Source organism: Agelaius phoeniceus, chromosome 11, assembly GCF_051311805.1.
Source record: "Agelaius phoeniceus isolate bAgePho1 chromosome 11, bAgePho1.hap1, whole genome shotgun sequence".
NCBI lineage: Eukaryota > Metazoa > Chordata > Aves > Passeriformes > Icteridae > Agelaius > Agelaius phoeniceus.
The window spans coordinates 12975070-12997170 of NC_135275.1; the positions used below are offsets into that span (position 1 = coordinate 12975070).

The following is a 22101-nucleotide window of genomic DNA, read 5'->3' on the forward strand; positions in this document are numbered from 1 at the left end:
CTTTTGGGTGGAGATGAGGACAGAGACCACTCACCAGTCACTGTCATGGGAAAAGCAGACTCAACTTGGGAAAAAATAACTTAACTTACTGCAAATCAATACTGGAGTAAGACAGTGAGAAATAAAATCTAAACCAACCTCCTTGCCTGGCTCAGCTTCACTGCCAACTCTTCCAGCTCCTCCCCAGGAGCCCAGGGAGAAGGGATGGAGGGTTGTGGTCAGGTCACCACCCTTCATCTCCCCTGCTCCTTCCCCACTCTGTGCCCCTGCTCCAGTTTGGGGCCCTTCCTGGGGAGAGCCATCCCCACACCTCCCCATGGGGCTTCCCCACAGATGCAGCTTTACATTACTGCCTTCAATCCCTTTCAAATTATCAAGCACAAATAAGTAGTTGATGCTTTTGGGACGGGAATTTCTGGCTTGGCACTTCTCCTGTGGTCCTTCTGCTGTTCACAAAATACCATGAATAGGGCAGAGCTGTTGTGTTTAGTATCACACCATCTGTGCATTGCTCCAGTATTCCAAGAGTCTGTACTTGTAATCAAGGATTAAACTATTTTTGCAATCCATCCTCGTGGCATATGATAGCAAGCATAGACTGCTCCTAAATATTGCAGAAGATTGTTGAGTCTTGAGTTACTTTCTTCCAACACGGTAGCAAAGACAGATGTATTTGTCAGACATCAAAAAAGTAATACACTTCAAAATTCAGCAAGTTCTAAAGATAAGGTGAGTTCCTGAGTAGAGTTTGGGCACACTTTCCTTACATGGTTATTTTCTTCTCTTCTAAAGGAAAAAAAAAATTGGTTTCAGCACAGGTCATCACTAGTATTTTAATTTTAATGCTTTTTATGCATAACAATACAAGATAATAAAAAAACATTCTATTATCTCTAAACCTAACATAAACAAATGAGATTAGCTACTCACAACTTTGGATAGCAATATAAATATCTGCTGCACTTTTTGATTTGGGGGGAGGGGGTGTTTATTTTTGGCATTGTTCTGGGTTTTTGTAGATTTAATAGCTCAAGGAAATGAAAAAAAAAAAGGAGGGGGAAGCATAAGAATGGATCTAAATGTATCTGCCCCCAAAGGTTTTTGATTTGTGTCAGCACAGTTTGCAGTAGAGATGAGATTTGTCAAAGTCAGAGATGAACATCTCTGTGGCCTTTTTCCATGTCCTACAGGAGACATCAGAGCTGCCTCTGGCAGAGGTGGCTTGGTGGCTGCACCATGGAGAGCTCACCCTGCTGCCTTTTCACTGCTTCTGTGCTCTGAGCAGAGGGTTAACACCAGGTAGTTCAAAAGAGTTTTCCAGCTAGTCTTAAAAATAGGAGTATGTATTTAAAAACTTAATGATTTTCAAAGTGAAATATAAAAATTTCAGGCTAATTCTTATACTAAATTTTTGGAGTCTTTTTAGTTTGTGGTTTCCTAAGTCATCCTTTACTGGAATGATAGTACATTAAATGTATTTAATAATTATTACAATGTGAAAGATTTTAGCCTTTAGTTTGAGGAGTACTTACCTACAGTGAAGGAAACTAAGTGGTAGTCTAATACTCTAATACTCTCTATCACTGATTTGTGTCACATTAAAATTAGCAAAGGAGCAAAGACAAAATATTGCATGGCCCCTTTTCAGCCTCAGCTGCTGCTTTGCTTCTTAGGTGGTTGTGTCCTGAGGTGAGCTCGAGTAGCCAGCCTGGAAAATGCTGTGTCCAAAGGACATCCAGGGTTCATTTTCTGGGACAGCAGCAGGCAAAGAGCTCAGGCAGTGCCTGCTCACCAAACTGAGCTCTAACTCAGATCTGTTTGTGTTTCTCAATTATCTTTTCAACTGCCTGTAAAAGAGGTGTCAGTGGTTTTAATTGCCTGTCATCCCTCAAGAATCTCTCCCTTAAACTCGTGCCCTTAAACTTCTGAAGGTGATGGACTTGTTCTGAGGCTGGCCCTGACTTTGCAGCTGCTGGTAAGCAGGAACATCTGGTTGTTGCTGTCAAAGCCAATGCTAAACACTGGAAAAATGTCAAGACTATACAAGTTTGTCGTGAAGTTTATCAGGAAAAAGGGTCTTGGGCACTTTTAAATCTTCTTTAGAAGTTTAAAAAGCCCTCTGGCTGAGAGCCAACTTCTGCTTTTCTTTTTTTTTGTCATTACAAAAATGAATTTTTCCTTTATTCTGTTTTCTAGTGGCAATTTCAGGAAAACAATTGGATGAAATTATTTTTTATCTTCCTAGGAATTAATCTTGTGTGATCTGATAGTTTTTTATTAAAAACAGCAGAATGCTGGAGTAAAAAGGGCAGTTTGCACAAGTCACAGACATACCTAGGCTGTCACAAATCTTGTCCACTCAAATATTTCTTTTTTATTTTTTTTAATCTTTGAATTCTTGGCTGGAGCAATGAGATTATATCAGTGGACACCAAAGCAGAGGTTTTGCAAATATTGGTGAGTGATTTGGTTGAATTTCAAGTGACAGGAGGTCATCCCTGAAGGAAGATTATTTATACAAACTTGTGAATTTCAGCATGAAAGGCAGATTTTTGAGAGGTGCCACATGCTCCCTGCTCACTACAGGTTAAAAATCCCAACATAAGATTCCCTTATTGCTTCCTCCAGTCAGGCACAGCCTCTTTGGTGTCCTCAGCTCTCAGGTAAACATCATCCTGACGTTTCTCCTGCTTTTCATTTCAGGTGGGTTTCTATTGGACTCAGACCCCCTCAGTGCTGGGTGTTGTGCTGCCAGCAGTGTCTGCTGCTCCTCATGAAGGATTTTACTGAACCTGAGCCTTTTTCCCAACTCCTGTGCTTTTGAAACTCTGGGGCTCATGCTCTCAGTGCTCTGGTCTGGGAGCCTCTCAGTGCTGAAACAAAGGAAAGAACCCTACCCTGACCAAATGAAATTGAAGTTTCCAGTGAAACTGTTCCTCTTTCAAATCTGGGTAAGAAAAATATCTTTATGTAGACAAATAGAGCTCATTTTCTTGAAGTGTCATAAGAGCAAAACAGTGTTGGCTAAACAGAGATGATGGAAAGAAATCTGAATGTTTCCTAGGAAAGAAATCTGAATGTTTCCTATGACATGCACAGTCAGACTCTGCAGTCTTGCAAGAGTAATTCAGTATCCTGCTCCATGGCAAGGACTCAAGGCTTCTCCCACCCATGGATTCTGGCAGAAATGTTCTTTGGTGGGAGAAGGCAACAATGCCAAAACTCCTCTCCATCATTTAATCATTACTACTGCTTTATTTACAAGAAGGTTCAGCATGAAAAGGATCCTCTCACATTAAAAGACCTCTCCAGTGAAGTGTTACTGTTTGTGCTAAAGCTCAGATATGCAATGAAATTTTTAATTCACGGCAGCAACGAAAAAATAAAGTAGGAGCTTGTATCTTATTTGCAGTGTATCTTCCTGCCAGTAATAAAAAAAAAAATCTCCCTTTCTGAAGCATATGTAACTCATAAAATCAGAAAATTGCTTTGAAGCATTGGCCTTGTACAGAGCTACACTGTGTAATTGGCTTTTTCAAGAAACCTCTGCATCATATGCTTTAAGGTATGTACTAAGTGATTTAATGGGGTATGTAATTTTTAATTACTGTGGAAGAGCATTCATAAGTATAAAAATGCAAGTCATGTCCTCTTGGCATTACTGCCTCTAAAAGCATTTTTATGTAACCTGCAGGAACCAGCACAGTATTTTCTTTATCCTCTAAGTGCATGGTAGTTTTACATTTTTGTGATCTGCAGGATGAGTTCAGCGGCTGATTTGTGGTAAATTAGCCTTAACTGAGCTCTCAGAAAAACTGCTGCCAATATCTGAGTTTAAATGGTCTAAAATTAGCTCATCCAGCTTTACAATACATCACTGTCTTAGAAGCATTCCAGTTTTCTCCACCCTCTCAATGCCATCTAATGCAGCATAATCTCTGCTAACAGGAGGGAAAAAGCCATGTCATTGTCATTGCCCCTCTGTGCCACAGCAGCATCTGAGTCCACTGGCCAGCTGTGGAAAATAATTGATTTTTTTTTCCTTTTTTCCTCTTGATATCGAGTTCTCCGCAAATCATTAGAATTTCAAAATGACACAAAGCCTCTTTATAGGAGAAGGTGATTTGCTTTGAGAAAGTGTCGTGTGCAATTTCACCTGCAGTCCATTGTAATTGATGTTGGCTGCCTTTGACAGTTATTCCATGGTTTTCTCCTCTGTGCCTGTGCTCTGGCCCTGCACGCTGAAAGGAGCTGATGCCTGACAAAGGAGAAGCTGCTGTGCTGTTCTCGTGGCAGCCCCTGGGCATTTGGATGGCTTGATCCATTTCTGAGTGTCTCAGTCACCCAGCCCACAAAATGCAGTGAGAAATCCAGCAGAGCAGGGGTGCTGGTGGCTGGCAGCGGGTTTGTGCATTTGTGGGAATGGCAGAACACTGAAACATTGTGTATTCCAAAAAACTGAAATGTGTGGGGAAGGTCCCAACCAACCCCAAAGTAACCTCTGAGCACTTAGAGGTGGAAGCACATCTGCCAGCAAAGTTGGAGCTGGACATCTCCAGCTAGAGTTGGTCCTTCATCATCTGCAACAATTCTAACAAAATTTGAAAGTTTACAATACTTTTTAGTGTTTAAAAATGTATGAAGCATATGCTGCCCCCCATTTCATTGCATCAGTGGGGGACAACTTTTAGCATGAAGTGAGTGTGGAAACACTCCTGGAAACAGCAAGGCTGTTCCTCAGCAGAGGGCTACTTGATGGAAGCTCTTTCACATTCAGATAGGTAATACTTTTCCTTTAATGAAAATTTAGCTTTAATTTATCATTTTTCCCTCTTTTTTTTTTTTTAATTTTTTTTGGCTAAGATTGAAGTGCTCCCTCTGCAGGCAAACAAGATGGGGCATCTCTGCCTGTGTCCTTGCTGCAGCCAGCCATGGGCCTGCTGTCCAAACACCCCTGTGGAACAATTCATCTCTGGGGGACATCAGACCCTGCACAGCAAGGTCCTGGCTTTACTTTTGCCCTTTCCCTTGCCCAAAATGCTGCTTGTCCCAAGTTCTGCCCTTGGCTGCTGAGAAATTCTGTCCCATCTCGCTCACTTTCTTGGCAGAGGAAAAATGACAAATACAGTTTTATAGCTGAAGTCAGATGAGATGATGGTGAGGGGGTGTGTATACATGAATATAGATAACAAGATATATCTGTATTGCTACATTACATATTTCAGTGGCTTCTGGCTGCAACGTCAATATTGGCTTTCTTCCTTCTACAGGAATAAACATCAGAGAAGCCACAGGAAACAAAACAGAGACTCTGAAGTTCATTCAATGCATTTGCTTACTTAAAGTAGGCATAAGTCTCCTGAAAAGGATCTTGCTTGAGCTATGGTAAGCTTTGAAATGCCCCTGCTTCAGTTGTTGTTTGTGGTTACACATGTTTTGTGGGAAAGAGGGTAGAAAGTGTTGCTAAGGAGAAGGGATGGGGAAGTTTGGAGCCATAGAAGCAGCACGTGGTGATGCTGGAGCCAGGATTGCACTGGCCTTGCTAAAGTCTGGATTAAACACACAACAATTTAACATTTCATCTTACCTGGGCTGGGGGAGTGTAAAGAGGGTGGGTGAGAGCTTAAGCAGGCAAGAGCTGTTGGTTCTCTCTGTAAGGCCTGGTTGCCTGAACCTGTTTATGGCAAATGATGTGTTGAGAGCCTCAAATTAACTGAATGCTTTCACATCCCTTTCTTATGAACCTCACATTACAGAAATTGTTATTCTGCAAAAGCTGTGACATGGTTAAAAGAAAGCTGTGCTGATGTAACCTGATGTGTGCCTTCCTAGCACTATTAAAAATACTCAGGCTTTTATGCCTTAATATAAGCTTCCACCTTGCTAATACTGCTTATTCTCCTAGACTGAATAGGAAGGTACAAATGCTGAATTGAAACCCCACTGAAGATGAGGGAAACTGAGAAAAAAATTTTGATAGAAGAATAGGAGTCAGAAAATTCATTTCCATTTTAATGGGATTTTAGTTGTGTTCTGAATATGCTTCAAGTTTAAATCCAGCACTTATAAAGCTCACATTACAAATGGGTTGTATTTTCAGAGAAGGAATGTGTGTGTTGTCTCCTGAAGCACCCACTGTGGTGCATGCAGAGAGGATTGAGTGTGTAATTGTTTATTTACATAGGTGTCTGTGGGATTTAGAAGCATCACAATATGTTCAGAGTCCATTTGTATTGTAGAGAGTTTTTTTGGGGTTATGTGAAGGCATGTTAGATTAAGAAAACTAAAAGAACCTGTGAGGATGCTGCTAATCAGGGAGCTGAATTTACATGAGCTGTAGCCAGAGCTATGCAGTGGTCTTATCTGCTGTAAATAATCAAGCAAACTTATTAGTTTTATTTCCTTTTTATCTCCAGACTCTATTTATAATTTCTCCCACAATGAATTCATAAGAAAGAAAAAGAGAGCTTGAGTTGTTTTTTTAAAAAAAAACCCAAACAGAAACAAAAAGAAAAGCAATACTTATTTCTCTCCAGCCCCTTTCAAATATTGTCTCTCCTAAGTAACAAAGAAAATACCAATTCAGATAATCACTGAATTTTAAAATAGGTAGCATCTCCAAATAGACTCTGTTTCACTGTCTAATAAAATAATTCCAATCTTGCTGAATTGTTTCCTGTGTAATATAATAGTGACTCTGGGGTGCTTTCATTGGCTTTGCAGTGGAGCTGATTACCAAAGGCTGTTCTAATGTGTTTCTAGGGAATCACCAAGTGACCCAGAGCAAAAATTCTATTACTTCCTGTGTATCTCAAACAGGAAAAATACAAAAAGGAACACATTTAAGATACAGACTGTAGACCAAATTGTTACAAAACTCACAATATGGGCCACTGTTTCTGCTGTCTCCTTCTGTCTCCTTTTCCAACAGCAAAGCTGCTGCACTCCTGCTCTCCTTCAGGCCAGGAGAGGATTCCTGCTGCTGCTGCTGCTGTGCTCAGGGAGATGCAGAATTTCAGATAAAGCAGCAGCAGCAGCAGTTAAATCACTGTTCATAGGTGTCATTCATCCATAATTCCCAGGATTAACTGGGATTAGTGCCCCACTGAGTTTCTGTGTGGTGAGGGTGCCCTGGGCAGCCAGGGGCAAGCAGTGCAAGCAGCCAGGAAGGCTGGGGATGGTGGAGTCACCTGCTCTGGTGCTTCTCCCTGCACCCCTGTTGGGTGGGGTCTCCCCTTTTTTTACAGCATCAGACTTATAGATAGAGAGATGGAGCACTCAGAATGAGGCTCACAGACCAATTTTTATTTCACTGAGCTGTTGTTATCCTGGTCCTTTGGTGAGGCTTATTCAGGAGTGTTGTGGAGCAGGTGGAAAAGAAGCTAATGTGTTATGGATTATCTGACACCTTCAGCTGCATCTTTCATTCCCAAGGAACAAAAGTCATTCCAAAAGTACAGAAACTTCTTTTAATTAACCACCAGAGGTAAAGAGGTCTCCACCTCCTTCCCAGGAGCTAAGTTGTCAAATCAAACCAGGGCTGGTTGATCTGCTCTCTCTGGTTCTGATAGTTCTGTTCTCATGGTTCTGGTACAGACCTGTGGGTGGTGGAATCAGAGTCAAATCCATTTTCTCTTGAGTCAAAGAAGAGATTGGAACCAGGAACTTGAAAAAGAAAACCTTCATCACAGCATTTCACAGCAATGTGGGGTGTGGATTGCTCTGTCTCTAGGTAGAATTACCTCTTTTTTCTACTTTTCTGTTACTTCTATTTTCTACTCTATTGCAGAATACTCACATAGCTATCACACCAGAATTGATAAAATGGCTTTTAAGATAGACATTAGGAATCAGGAAGCCTGACTCCTTTCTTGGCTAGATTTATATTAGTCTTTCCACTTGTATTTAAAAATAAATCTAAAAAAAAACACCTCCAACAAAATGCAAGTCATTGTCTCAGGGCAAATATCACACTGAAGCCTATTTAGGTGGATATCCCAAATCCTTGCTGCATGTGGGGTCTGTGACTAAGGGACACCAAGGATTTAAACAGAAAGAGGGTAGGTTTAAGTTAGAGGTTATGAATAAATCCTTGCTTGTGAGGGTCATGAAGCTCTAGAACACATTTCTCAGAGAAGCTGTGGATGTCCCTTCCCTGGAAGTGTTCAAGGCCATGCTGGACAAGGCTCTGGGCAACCTGGATTAGTGGAAGATGTCTCTGCCCATGGCAGATGTGCTGGAACTAAATGCTCTTTAGTGCCTATCTAAGCAACACCACTCTGTGATTCTGTGATGATTTCAATGAAATATAGGCAGGAGAGGATGAGTCCCATGGAGTTCTGGTGGCCTCTGTGTCCTTCACAAATATTAGTAAGCTGCTATTCTTCTGTGGTTGAAATATTAAAATCTAATGTGGCTCTAGGGAAAGCTGAGGAAGAAAAAATAATGCAGCTTCTCAAATAGAATAAATCCAAAGTGAAAGCTCATAGCTTTGCCTAGGAACATAGTAAGGGAAATCTGGTTTAGAATAGCATTTTAGAGGTTGTTAAATCTGAACAGCACAGCTTAGGGTGCATTGGGCACTAAGGGAAATCTGCTAGACAAATTCCAGGGCAGCTGCAATTTGTACTCTGCCCTCAGTAAGAATTTGGTAACACCTGAAGTCTCAGAGGGTGTGTGCAGGTGTATCAGAGGGCAGTGGAGATCAGCTCTGCATCTGAAAGCTGCTTGAGGGTTGTATTGACAGGGTGTGAGAAATTACAAAATACCAACTGGATTCTCTAGGAGCAGCAATGATATTTATAAGAGAATGTTATTAAAGTATCTGTTTTCACTAAAGTGAGCATGTAGAAGTGGATTACAAGTGCAGATCTATATGATTGCTTGTCACTGCTCTTAAGCAGAGGTTAATTTCAAAATGCACTGCACAAGCCTCTGCCTGTGGATTTAATCTTCAGACACACCATTGATTTAAATATTTTCTCCCAGAAAATGGTGAGAGATCTACCTATGTAGCAAGAGGAAAAAAACCCAATCCTCCTTCCTCCTTGTACACATACACAGCACACTCCCAGAGCCAGAGGTGCAATAACCCCATAACCCCTATTTAGCTGGCAGAGCTGGTGGAGAGTAGTGGTGGCCCCAGGCAGAGGTTATGGGGCAAGTACAGGGAGTGACTCCTGGTGTTATCTAACACAGCTTTGTGGGGCCCTGTGGAGCCCTTAGTAATTGTTTTCTGACCCTTCCCTTCGCTGGAGCCAGCTTTAAATCCCCGATCAATAGAAGGAAGTTGCGCCATGGCTTTGAATGAATAATGCAGCAGTTTTGCAGCACAGTGCAGCCACTGAAGGGCAGCAGTTCATGATTCAGGGCTGATCAGACTCTCACACCTGCTCTCACAGGCCTGGCTCTGTGCACTGCTGAAGTTCACAGGAGTTTTCTCCATCTCCATGACGAGCTCAATGTGGGGAAGGTTATTATTCTGCTGACTTATCCATGGCTCTGGATGCATGGGTGTGTCCCTGCTGGGATGTTAAAGGTATGGGAGTCACCTTGTGTTGTGCAACCTGTGAGATGGCTGCATCTGGACAAGCTTTTTACAGCACTCAGTCCAAGAACACAGAGTGAGCAGAGCTGATCTCTCCAGGCAGCTTTTCTTGTCCTGAGAACTCCTGAGCTTTATTGCAGCTCCAGTCTGAGATGTGAAGATAAGAAAGGAGCTACAGTCACAGTTACAGAACTCCATTTCCTGGAAAAGTTTATGGAGGGAAAATCACAGCATCGTGGAACACTATGGGAATGCAAGACATGAAGTGACTGCCCCAAAGGTGTAGTGGTGGCAGAGCAAAAAAATTAAAACACTGAGGTAGAACTAAGGAAAAAGAAGAAAATCTCTAGGAGATTTTCCTAGAGTAAGGTCTACATTTTGCACTAGGTTAGCAGTCTAGTTAGCAGTAAAACATGTGAACTTGTCAAAACTTCAGTGTTTCCTAGAAGCACATCAGCTATGTTAAAACTAGTGTTAGAAAAGATCCTAAAGACCAGGAGGAATTTTTTGTTATTTTGTCCTGAGCAATTTTTTGTTATTTTGTCCTGTTCCCTGTGGCCAAGATTAAATCTAGGAGCTGTAGAGTGCAAGTTCACATTTTTGCTTTTTCCCATTTGGTCTGGGTGGTTGAATATGTGTTTGTCTCATCCCAAACAACTGGGAAATTTGACCTTTCACTGTTTCCAGGCACTGGCTTCGTTAGCATTCCTCATTAAATGGACATGGAAGCATCACTGGAGTCATTAGAGTTTAAAAGGGTGAAAATCCCCACTTTAAAGTTTTAAATCCTATAAGTACATAAATGGATGAGTTGATTTGTATGTGCTGCTTTTACTATGAGAAAAATACTTATGTTTTGAAGGTCATAAGCCATCTGTAATTAAGAATAAATAAGTCATAGCCAATTTATTAGACTTGCTCTTTTATATGAGACAATTGTCTTTTACATTTTCTTTCCTCTCTCTAGCATGCTGATCCTGTCATTGCTGTTATATAGTGCTATTAATGGCTATAATCTATAACAGCACTTCACACATAGCATGAGAAGACAGCAGTGTGAAACCAGAGAAACACATCAAGCCAAGAAGTGTCTCAGGTATTTCCCCAGCCCTTTGTTGTTGCTCTGTTTATTCCTGTGTGCTGCTGTGTTTTGGTTTTGGTTTTTCAGCACTGAGTGTGCCAGGGCTTGCAGTTTATCTGCTGAGCCCACTCCTGATACAGCACCCAATAGACTGGGTGGTGATTTATGTTGGGAAAAATACCTAACATAATGATAGATCACTGAATCCCTCCATTTGGGACTTATCTTGTATCTCTGGAAAGGTGCAGGCTGTGGCCTTCCCTAACGAGTAAAACACGAGAATCTCTTTTCCTGAGATGACATTCAACTATTTCACTCAAAAGCAACCACAAACAATACACTTAGATTACATACAAAATGGAAAGCTTTAAGTTTTAGGCAACCTCATCTGCTGGAACTGACCTAAAGGACTCTCTGGAAGGTTTTGCTGCGCAGGTCCAGCTCACCAGGTGATCAGCAGCCATGTAGAAAGGGGCAGACATTGTGCCACCAGCTTTCTGAGGTTTTCTCAGTCTGAAAAAATAAAGAAATACTTTTGTTGCAGCAGAAGTAAATGAAAATCCAGGAATCTGAGAAGACTATTTTAGTAATGTTCTCAGACTCACATGGGTTTGAGAAGCCCAAGTTTCCTGGGCAGCTGCCAAGTGCAGGTAATGAAAGGTTGTTTAGCACTTGGGAAGTGTACAAAGCAAATGCTAAACACCAGTTACATTCTGCTGTCCAAGTCACAAGACTGCCTAGAGAACTGCTGGTGATAAATGTTCACAATTATGGTATAGAAATACCATCAGGAATTTAGGGTGGAACAAGGCAGGGCCACCCTGGGCTAATTACATGGACTCAAGGAGAGGAGAAACTTCCTTGAGAGAGAAGTTTGGAAACAGACACATTTGACTAGAGAAATGCTGATTGTATGGTAAGAAATACTTTCATATTTCAGGAGGATGAACTTAGCAATTCCAGCTTGGGAAGTGTGCTGGGGCATTCACAAAGCCACTGCATCTGAGGGCCAAATGTGCTGCTTCTGTCTGGAAACCAAAGCCACTTCTCACTGATGTTTTTGCTCTTTGCAGTACTTTGCTTAAGCCACTTAAGCATCTGCAAGAAGTTTAGTGGTGCATGAGATGAGGAAAGGTTCAGTATTTATGAATAGGTCCAACTGTGCTTCCAAGACAGACTTTTTCCATGCACAACAGCACCAAAAGTTGGGCAACAGCCAGAATGTTACACTAAGTTCTTTTATTTGTCCTCCTTATTGCTTTATTAGCAATTCCAGGGTAATCTGTTGTTTCAGGCTAATTTTACTCCCGTTTTGCAGGGTTAGTGAAAGAACCATCATAACAATCAGCCAAGGACACTGAAACACTTGAGGTCTGATCTCCATTTGCACCTGGGGAGTGGATGTATCGTGTCTGTACAGAAACTGCACAGGCTGTAGATAAAACACAGCAACATCTGAACAGAAGGCATCCCTTATCTTCATGAGTTGCCTTAATTAGCTTGGTGTAGAGTTAAATTGCCTTCCCTACAGAATGAAAGTTTCTGCTCATTTATTCTTTGTTTTCTGAATACTGCTGAAGTCTTGCCATTTATATAAATGTGGAGTTTCTTTCCCCAAAGAGTCTTGAAGTGTTTAAGCTTAATGCAGGATGAGAGACAGGTCAATGAGTTAGGAGACTATTCCTGGGGAGAGAGAAGAACTTTTCTAGGCTGTGACAGCACAAATTCTGCAGAGTATTTTGTAAGAAAGCAGAAAAGCTAAAGAAGGAAGTGAGGGATGATTAAAAAGAGGTATGAATGAAGAAATTACAATTAGAAGAGAAGGGGGAGCAAGGTGATACAGGACAAACAAGGTGCAGGAACTAGAACTGAACTGGTAAAAAGGAAGTCAGACACACAAATTTATCTCCCTGCCAGGATAGTAAATTGGGCACTGTGGTGTTGGTACAACAGAGCAGCTCTAAATTCTCACAGGCAGGATTACACTGGAAAAGTGACCAAAGCAGGGGCTGCTGCTGAGGGTGGAAAACCACAGGAGCTGCAGAGGAAAAGACAGAACTTGTGTTCAAATGGTTTTATTCATGTCAGCAATTCAGTTACTTATCTCTTATGAAGTCACTTTAGAGCCACCTGTAAGTCCTTTGCATATGATTGACAATTACTGTGACTATTTGCTTTTCCTTCTTGGGGATGGTGAAATTTTAATCAAAATTACCTCAATATAGTAAGTTTGCAAAAGCTGAATTCCTAATGGTTTTTTCCCCAACGCTTTTACAATCTGATCAATCTTTAATAATGAGACTGAGCTGAAAAAAAAACAACCCAATTTTCTACTCAGACAATGCAATTTCATCAGAAATGAATCATCTTAAGTGAATACATTGATTTAGATTAAATTTGATAGGAAAATATCAAAATGAATAATTTTACTTTATTTCTTTTTGGCAATGTTGAAATATTTTATATTGGCATTTTATTCATTTAATTTCAACTTCTATGATATTTACATTATTTTGATATTCCTGTACTATTGCATATAAGAGTTTCAGTGATTCAAACCCTGTATGTTTGTTATTTGCACTGAAAATAAATGTCAAAATGTTGGAATTTCCCGTGGGATCAGAATTCTACTTTCTATTTACAATAAAATGTGTAAAGAAATACAGTACTCTAGAGTAAGTCTGACCTTAGTACTTCTCAGCTCTGGAATGCCAGGCAATCTAATATATGGATCAGGATTGTGTAGGAAGATTTCTGAATGATTTATGCCAATCACATTTTCATTATTTCCTCACCTGTACTGGCAGTGGTAATTCCTTGTACACTAATGCATCTTTTCCATCCAGTTAGATACAACTTATGTGAAATAAACTGCCAAGAGTCTCCTTGGAGCATGGCTTCCTGCTTTAAGGATTGTTCAGGTATTTCATCTTTTTTTGCTGAATTAGGTCCAATGCTGGTCAATTTATGATTTCAATCCCCAGTATTATCATTGATACTTATTTTACAAAATGTTCTGCAGTGTTGATGAGTTTCAATCCATGCAGAGATAATGGCAACTATTCTCCTGTGCTTGCTCATAAAATTGATCTGAAAACGATCAATGAAATGGTGAAACTTTCTCTAAAACACCAGAATGACACTTAAAAAGATTAGAGGGGATTTTTTTTTTTAATTAAATGCATAATCAATATTCATGTAAAGCAAGATAGCTTCAGCTTGTGCTGAGGAAGTAATCAACACATCAGGTGAAAGTTCACCTTTGCAAATGGTGTTCCTGAAGGTAAGGGAAACTGAATACATTCTAAGATTGTTCATCTGAAAAATACCCGTATAAAAATTGATTTGATACTTTCCTGAAACAATTACAGCTGCCATTTCCATGTATTGCATAAACTATTTCATCAGCTTGTCTTCTGGAGAAAAACTCACACAAACCCTTTGCAGAACCCACTCTGAAATTTAATATAGGTAAACTTCTTGATTGAAAAGTTTGAATTTGGCCTCTTCCTTCAGGTCAGATTACCCTGTCCTACAGCTGTAGGTTTGGATCTCTTAATAAGCTATCTCCTCTCAAAACATTGATAAAGAGCTCAGATAATAGTATTGAGTTTAATTCAGTGTCATTAGCCCCACTGGAGTCTCTTACCCATCTGTTCTCCTCCTTATAGGAAATACTCAGAAACTCAGTGCAATGAAGGGAAGGAGGTTACACAAAGGAGAGATGGGAACCAGAGTTCCATAATAGGCTCTACTGAACTCTCTGAGCCCAAAGCCACACACAGAGTAAGTTATCTTCTTATCAACCAAATCTGCTGGTGATCTGAAAAACAGGATTTTTGCATTTAGTTTCTCAAATGCAAACTTAAGATACATTTGCTGATGCCTGCTGAAAATTTCCAGAGCCCTTGTGCATGTGACTCCACCAGAAATACTGCATGGAACCTGTTTGTGGAAACCCTGGGGGGCAAATGCTGATCAAAACCTCTGAAATTCTGTCAGAAACTATGCAAAATATCAGCATAAATGGTATCAACATAAATGTGTTTGCTGTTTCTGTTATCTAATAAGTCCAGTCTAAAAATCTTAAATGTATCTGGTTTTCTCTAACCAGAATATTCTTACCCTGTTTTGGTCTGCAGGGTAGCTGATCTCCCTTCCATGACAGAAATATTGCTCTGGAAAAAAGTTTTTCTGGCTTCTTCTAGACTCAGGTTTTGGGCTCTACTTCCTATTTATTTCAGTTATTCCACTGACCAGGGACATCACTGAAATTCTTTTACATTGAACAACTCCAACTACTTGAACAACCCTCTCTCTTCCTTGGTCCTTTCCTGCTGGGTTTCTGCTGGGCTGAGCTTGGTAAGAGTGAGTCTATTCTGTCTTGGAGATGGGCTCTTTTGTGGAAACCCGCTCCTGAAAAATGTATTTACTGGATTATAAACACATTACATTAGATTTTGTGCAATCTGACAGACTGATCTCATAGCAACAACACTGCAGGAATGTGGGTTAGTAAAGATTTTGTGTTGTCAGCTTTTTATATCATCCTTAGGATTTTTTATTTATTTTTTGGAGCAAAATAGGGTAATATAAGTCACTATGTTTCAGATGTAATATTTAAGGACATTTTCAATAATTTTTTTTTTTAAAGTGCCATCTCTCTAAAAACACCCTGCCTCTAAATTCAGGCCGTGCACTTTGTTCCACATGGAGAACAATTTACAGCCTACACCAGCTCATTTCCTTGTCACTGGTTGTTGTCCAAACTAAACCATCCATCCCACATCTACAGACAATCCCTGTTTCACCTGGGGTTCCCAGATAACCCTTAGGGTTCTGTAAACAGGGAGTCAGCCAATTGTTTCAATTGTTCTAATGCTGTTTTCTTTGTCAAGAAGAGTTTAAACCCCGTCCTCTGCTGGCAAGTTTCCCTCCTAATTGCAGCACAGTGGTGCTGCCAGTGTCATTGGGAAGTGGCTGATAGTGGCAGGGCTCTAAATGACAAGGCACAGAAGAAAAGCCCCTGCTCTCTGGAACCTGCTGTAGGAACAGATAAATGTGTGTTAAGTATATAATTAGTGAGGCAGATCTTGCAGAGGAATCAGTCGTGCCCTTTATGGAAAGGATCTGTGAATAAAAGGCAAGGGGGTGGGGGATGCACTTAATAAAGGCAAAACCAGAGCTAAGGCTGGACTGACAAGTGCAAAGGGGGGAGCAGATGAATTCTGAGAAATTCTGGGGCAGAGTGTGAGGATAAATGAAATCAAAGATACACAGGGAGGGCAGGGGCACAAAGGCCTGGGGTTTGTGAGGAGGGGAGAAGATGTGGATGTGATTGCTGCTGGGTATGGACTGAGGGGGCGCATTGCAGCTGTGGGATGAGGTTTGCTGGAAAAGTTGTCAAAATCAAAACAGCCAAAGGACTGACAAATATTTTAGCCACAAATTTTTGAAGGAAAATCACGTACTTTTATAAAAAGCTGTAATTGTAGTGGAGAAAAAAGCAAAGGAAGTCTTGCTAAGGGCAGTGTGGACATGCCACAAGGATGATTCCAAAGTCCTGAGAGAGCACTGAGACAGGGAACCTCAATGACAGGATAAATGCTTTATTTTTCTCATGCAAGCTGTCAGAAATAATTACACTTAATTTATAGTTTTCATTTGAAGATATATTCAGTAGCTCTCAAAAGACACTCCTATGTCCAAAAGCACATTCCAAAAGCTCTTACCCCTCCGGTAGAAGTAATTGTTCTCTTTTGTAACTTATAAAAACATGTTTGGCCTCCTCTCACATCTGCCTGTGGTACACAAGCTTAGCAGATGCAGACATTCCCGTGCTGTTTGTTCCAACAAGGTGAATTATGATTATAACACAGGGATGAGCAGCTGACGTTGACAAGGTTTTTCTGCAAGTCACCGTGAGGTAACGAGAAGTGTCTGCTTTAATGATTTTCACTGTTTAAATTTTTATTGTATTCAGCTGGATTATTTTTTTTTATAGCCTTTGATTAAAGTTCAGAGGGAAGATGAATTTAAAAAGTCTTCAAGTTTGTTAGATGTGCTACAGCTTGCCAGTCACCCTGCCAAAAATTTCCACTGTGTACTTCTTATAGTTCTGCGCGGTCTAAATTTAATTGACTGCAGATGAGAAGCATTATTACAGATCTGTCATTGCAGCCACTCTTCATGTGTTTCACTAGCTGGAATGAGCAGTCACTGGGTTTGTTTCTGACCTAATTCATAATGATGTAAAGCAGCAGTGATTTCACAGAAGAGGAAACAGATTTAGCTGGTGTAAAGGGCAGAACTGGGCTCAGTGCTGCTCCAGTAGTGCTCATTTACAGGTGAGTGGAAGAGTAAAGCCCATTGTTAAAACACTAAATTTCAATTTTGTGGGAACAGAGGTACATTATATAAGCTGTTCAGTTGATATAACAACATAATTCATCATTTTATTTCACTGATTCTGTTAAGACATTATGAAAAAAGACAACAATCTGGGCTTTCCAACCTAGCCCTTCCTTAGGATACTGACTATTGTCAGTAAAGATCAAAGAATGGACAGAGATGTATTTAACATGCCAGCTTACACAAACTGGTAATGTTATTTTGGTATATTGAAACATTACCATTCCAGCATCCTCATTTTAGTAAGTTAAAGTAAACTAATTTATATGTGGATGTCTGGATTTGTCTGCACATTGATTTATCAAGCATATTTGTTTATTAAATCCCCCTTACTGATAACAAACAATCACTACTTCAGATAATTTATTTAAAACGTGGGGGAGACCATTGCCAGCTGATCCTGTGCCAAGAGTTATAGTACAAATTAATACAGAGCAGAAGCCTACGTGCCTTGTACTGGCTCCACCAGATCAATATGTGAAGTAAGACTGGCATCCTCCAGGTTTGTTAACAGTCTGTAACAGGATCTTGTTGGGAATACAAATGTCCAGCACATTGCTGGTGGGATCCTTTTTTTCCTGCATATAATTTGTATTAACAGCTGACTTTGGGAGAACAGAAGGCACTGTGATCTTAGTGGGAACACACAGGGAGAAGTTGAGACTGTGATCTTGCCTCTATTAAAATTGATTGCCATGTGATGGATTTGGTCTCTCTCTAATCTGGGACAATCTCAAAAATTCCCAAGAGTCTTCCTGCAAAATGCAAATGTGATGTTGAAATGGGAAGCCTTTTGTGCACAGCCATTAGCAGTATTTTAGGTATGTAAGATAGGAAAAAACAGAAGGTAAGATGGACTGAGAAGCCTTAAGATAAAGCCCTCATCAGAGCAGAAATGTCCAGCTTCCTGTCAACACCAGCAGTTAAATAACTCAGAAGCTTTTCAAACAATTGCTTGGGCTGGAGACAGGAGCTGTGGCATCTGTGCTGTCAATTAAAGCTCTGTGAAGTCACTGGAGAAGGACAAGAACAAACACTTGTTAACAGGGTATTGAATATGAATAATCGTCCTCTGCCCTCACAAACTGAAAATGGTGGGTAGTGATTTTCTGCTGAGGAAGAGAGGCAGTCTGGGCATGCCATGGAATACTGCTTCTCCAAACCAGATTTTCAATATTGTTGTATAAGTATTATTAAATGGATCACTGAAAGTAAAGGGTCAAATTAAGGTTTGGAGTTTTCTTCCTTAATGACTTAGTTTCCTTCCTAGTTATGTCAATAGCTTTTACCTTGCTGAGGACAGTAAAAAGTTTAATTGTATTCATAGGGTTGTTTCATCTAAAATCCTGAAATGTCTCAACTTTATTTAAGAATTTGGGCTTATTTCAATGTCCTGTACATCATATCTTCCTGCTGGGTTGTTTCTCCTACTTGGAATATTTCCATTTGACAGAGAAAATCTGTATTATATTTGCAAATTAGGATTTTCAAAATTTGGTCCAAATTCAGAAGACGAGACTCAGATTTGTCTTTTGATAGAATTTGTGCCTTGGGACTCTTTAGATTTTCAGAAGGACAGGCCAATTCTCAAACATTTCCAGCAATAAAAATGTTCAGTTTACTTTAGATTTTTTGGCCTCTAAAAATGTGTTTTCTACCATTTCTTGCACTAATGGTTTGTTGTTTTTTCACAAGAGTGCTCGCAGACGGCAAAGTTTAGCTAATAAACATGCAAATGTGTTCACAGGGAGGTTTGTGCCAGAAATTTTTATGGGTCGCTGTTCTGCTCCTGATTGAATAAATCATGGTGGCTGCTCTGACTTTCTTCCTCTTTTCAGATTTGGTAACCAAGGACAGAGTAGGGAAGGGCTGGGTGAGAGAAAGGTTGGAAACATTAAGACAAAAGCCCCACTGACTTTTCCCCAATCCAGAACTGTACATAACATGACTTTTGTTGACAATTTTAAATAGCCAGTTGAAAGAAGTTTGACTCAGGAGTTATTAATAAGCAAGTAATTTGGGATTTTTAAAGAAAAATGTTACTGTTGCAAAATAGTATTCAGGAGGGGTTTTGTGCCAGGAAGTTTTTTCAGTTCTTTTAATTGAAAGAAATTAGAGAGCAAAAGGTGTAATGGTGAAACTTTATGGAAATGTGCTTCTCCATTTCAGGTTCAGGGATCTTAGATGCTTCTCACTTCTCACAATGGTGTCTTTCAGTTTCTTTCCTTGCCTCTTTCTCTCCTCCCTCTTCGTCTTTGAAACACATAATACCTCTAAACCAGAACATTTTACATGTAAAATAGTCCCAGTCACTTGTAGACTTTGAGTAATAAGAGAAGAAATTTCAAAGACACATTTAAAGAATAAGAAAAAGAATTTGAATGGTGTTACTTTCCTCTGTTCACCTTCCCCTGGCAATGTTCAGCACTGGTTTGAAAGGCTCAAGGTGTGGGTTGTGTAAGGCAGTGCCAGTCCCAGTGTGACCTCCCCTGTCCTCAGTCACCAGCTCCCACTTCCCTTCATGTTCTGTGTCAATGGCGCCTGTGTGGGTGTTGCTTTTGGAGCCTAAATCTGGCTCATGGTCCGGGGCAAAACCCTCCCTCGTTTGTCCTGCTACAAAAACTCAGAACTTAAGTTTAGTTCTCAGGTTTCTGTTATACCAGAGACAGAAATAAAGCATATTTCAGAGTTAGCTGGGAGAATATTAAGGTTGGTTAGTTCAGCCCCTGTAATATCCTCTACTACAAACACAGGCTTTACCTCCCTCAAAATAAAATTAATCTTAACATCTGTATTGCCAAACATTAAAACATCCTGCAAAGAACTTGAATGTCAGGTCTGTGTCCCTAAAGTATTGAAGAAATTTGGGTCAAATCCAACATAATAAATCTAAATGCCATTGGGAAGATCTAGTTAGAATTTATACTTTTGTAAAGCATCTTTTAATTCTGAAAAAGCACATGGCTATTATTACTTCTCTTGACAGTTGTGTTTACAGCAAAAAAAATGTTCAATTTGTGTGTGATATGGAAACAATGAAGAAATCAAAATATTTAAGATCTATTTAGACTGCAAAGCAGGCCAAATGGAAAGATATCACTGCTGTGACTGACCTACAGAGGACTTGTTGATAAAGAAAAATTGGTGTGCTGATGCTTATTCTGTCAAATGATAAAGAACAAACAGAAAACAAGGCTGAAACCCCTTTTGGTAAATACACAGCTAAATGCCTCCCAGACCCGCCTCAAGCATCCACTTTTGCTGCCTTGTGATTTGGTAGGGCTGTCTATAGATCCAGCTTGCTCAAAGATTTTCCATTTAAGTGTCAGTTGCTGTGGTAACAGCATGAAGAGCAGATCAGATGGATGCCAGGACCAGATGGGTTTCTCTAAGAGCTCCACACATGCGGACAGTTGGTGGTGACCCAATTCCAAAAGGTTACCCTCACAGATTTCTACTGCAGCTGACTTCTCCAGGGGTCTTGACCTTGTCTCTGAACCCCAGGGGTTCTCTTTTTTGCAGCCCTGGGCTTTCATCAGAAGCTCATGGGCTTCCCACAGAGGAAATTCTGGCAGATTAGCAGAAATGATGGAGTTTCATACCCTGATGTTTATGCTGCCTCCTCATTGTCAAGGGCTGGGCTGAGCCCAGTCTTGAGCTCTGTCAAAACGTTGAGTAATTATTACATGATAATCACACACTGCAGTTTCTCCCAGGCTTAATCTGATTTGCTTACATCCCACCTAAAATCCACCCACATGTAGTTTAACCAATATCTCTGATTAGATTCAATTTTCCATGGTCAGAGCTGTGTTACATACAAGGTGTATCAGCAAATATTTGACCTTTGCTGAGGTCTTCTTGGTTGGTTTTCTTGCATTTAAAAGTGAACGAATATTCTGATGAACAATTCAGTTGAAGTCATAGTGTAGTAATGGTCTGGTGGTTAGTGTTTGGTAAAACCCCAAGCTTCCCTTTCTGTTTTGGAAGGTTGGGTTTTCTGTTTGTTTTTTGTTTTCCTGAGAAATGTGTGAAGGGAGTGTGCATGTCGTGGTTTAGATTCAATTACGTGGGCTGGGCCACTCAGCGTTCCAGCTTTATCTGGAAAGGGGATGGAAGGCAACTCCTTAAACAATGCTCATTTCCCTTCCTCTCCTGCCTCCAAAATATGTTCCAACACGTTGGTTTGTTCAATCTTGATCCAATCTCAAGCATATTGTGGGTTTGTAGGGGAGTGATGCTAAGTCAGAGATTTGGGGGAATTAGGGAATACTCCCAAAACAAAGCTCTGCCTGTTCTGTATGGATGATGTGTGTCCCTTGCCCCCTGGCCTGGCTGTGCTGGCAGATTCACAGCAGTGCAGCTGGGTAGATAAGGTATGGTGGATCTTGATTTTAGGAGTGTTAAAATCTACTTTTTTTAAAAAAAACATTTGATATTTGATAAAAATTCATGAGAAAGCATTCACAGAATTGAGAAAAGTTTTGTTTTCTGCTTTTCATTGGTGCAGATTCAGTACTCTGGGGTACTGTTACTGGGGTTAGACTGTGCCATGTAGATGCCAGTTTATCCTCTGATCTTCAAGCCTCTTGCTTCATGACCTCACCAGAAGATATTCAGCCCGTGCAAATGGCAGGTGATTTTGGACTCATGGCATTTTTTTGTCCCTAATCAAGCAAGCACAGTTCTAAAGATGTCTGTCAGGAGGCTGGGAGCAAGGCTCCACATCAGCTGGATTCTGTCAGCTCTGCCAGGCAGTCAGAGCAGTGAGATCTGTGAACGTGCTGGTTAACTTTATGTGGTTGAATTTATGTGGAGATTATATTCTTTCTTCCTTCCCCTTGGTCACATGTTGGGGACTGTGCTGCAGCTGGAGATACAGCACTGGCACCAGGGAACACTCTGTGCCTCTGGCAGGTGCTGCAGGCACTTTGTGCAGGGCAGGCTCCCAGTTTCCCTGGTCACAGCTCAGCAGATTAGCCTGCCCATGGTGCTGAAATGAACCACAGGCTGCTTGTCCTCACAGGCTGTGCTCATCCACACAGAGAAGCCTCAAAGTGAT

The 22101-nt window shown here is 40.6% G+C and overlaps 1 long non-coding RNA gene across 3 annotated transcripts; it reads left to right on the top strand.

Moving 5' to 3' along the window:
• Nucleotides 1-2707: 2707 nt before the first annotated feature.
• Nucleotides 2708-15013, top strand: LOC143695004 (uncharacterized). Of its 3 annotated transcripts, XR_013183871.1 has the most exons (5): nt 2708-2951; nt 4864-5001; nt 5271-5385; nt 14300-14414; nt 14873-15013. It is a non-coding gene; the product is annotated as an uncharacterized LOC143695004 (long non-coding RNA). The 3 variants fall into 3 exon arrangements; XR_013183870.1 differs by lacking the exons at nt 14300-14414; nt 14873-15013 and adding an exon at nt 9402-10440; XR_013183872.1 differs by lacking the exons at nt 4864-5001; nt 14300-14414; nt 14873-15013 and adding an exon at nt 9402-10440.
• Nucleotides 15014-22101: the final 7088 nt, after the last annotated feature.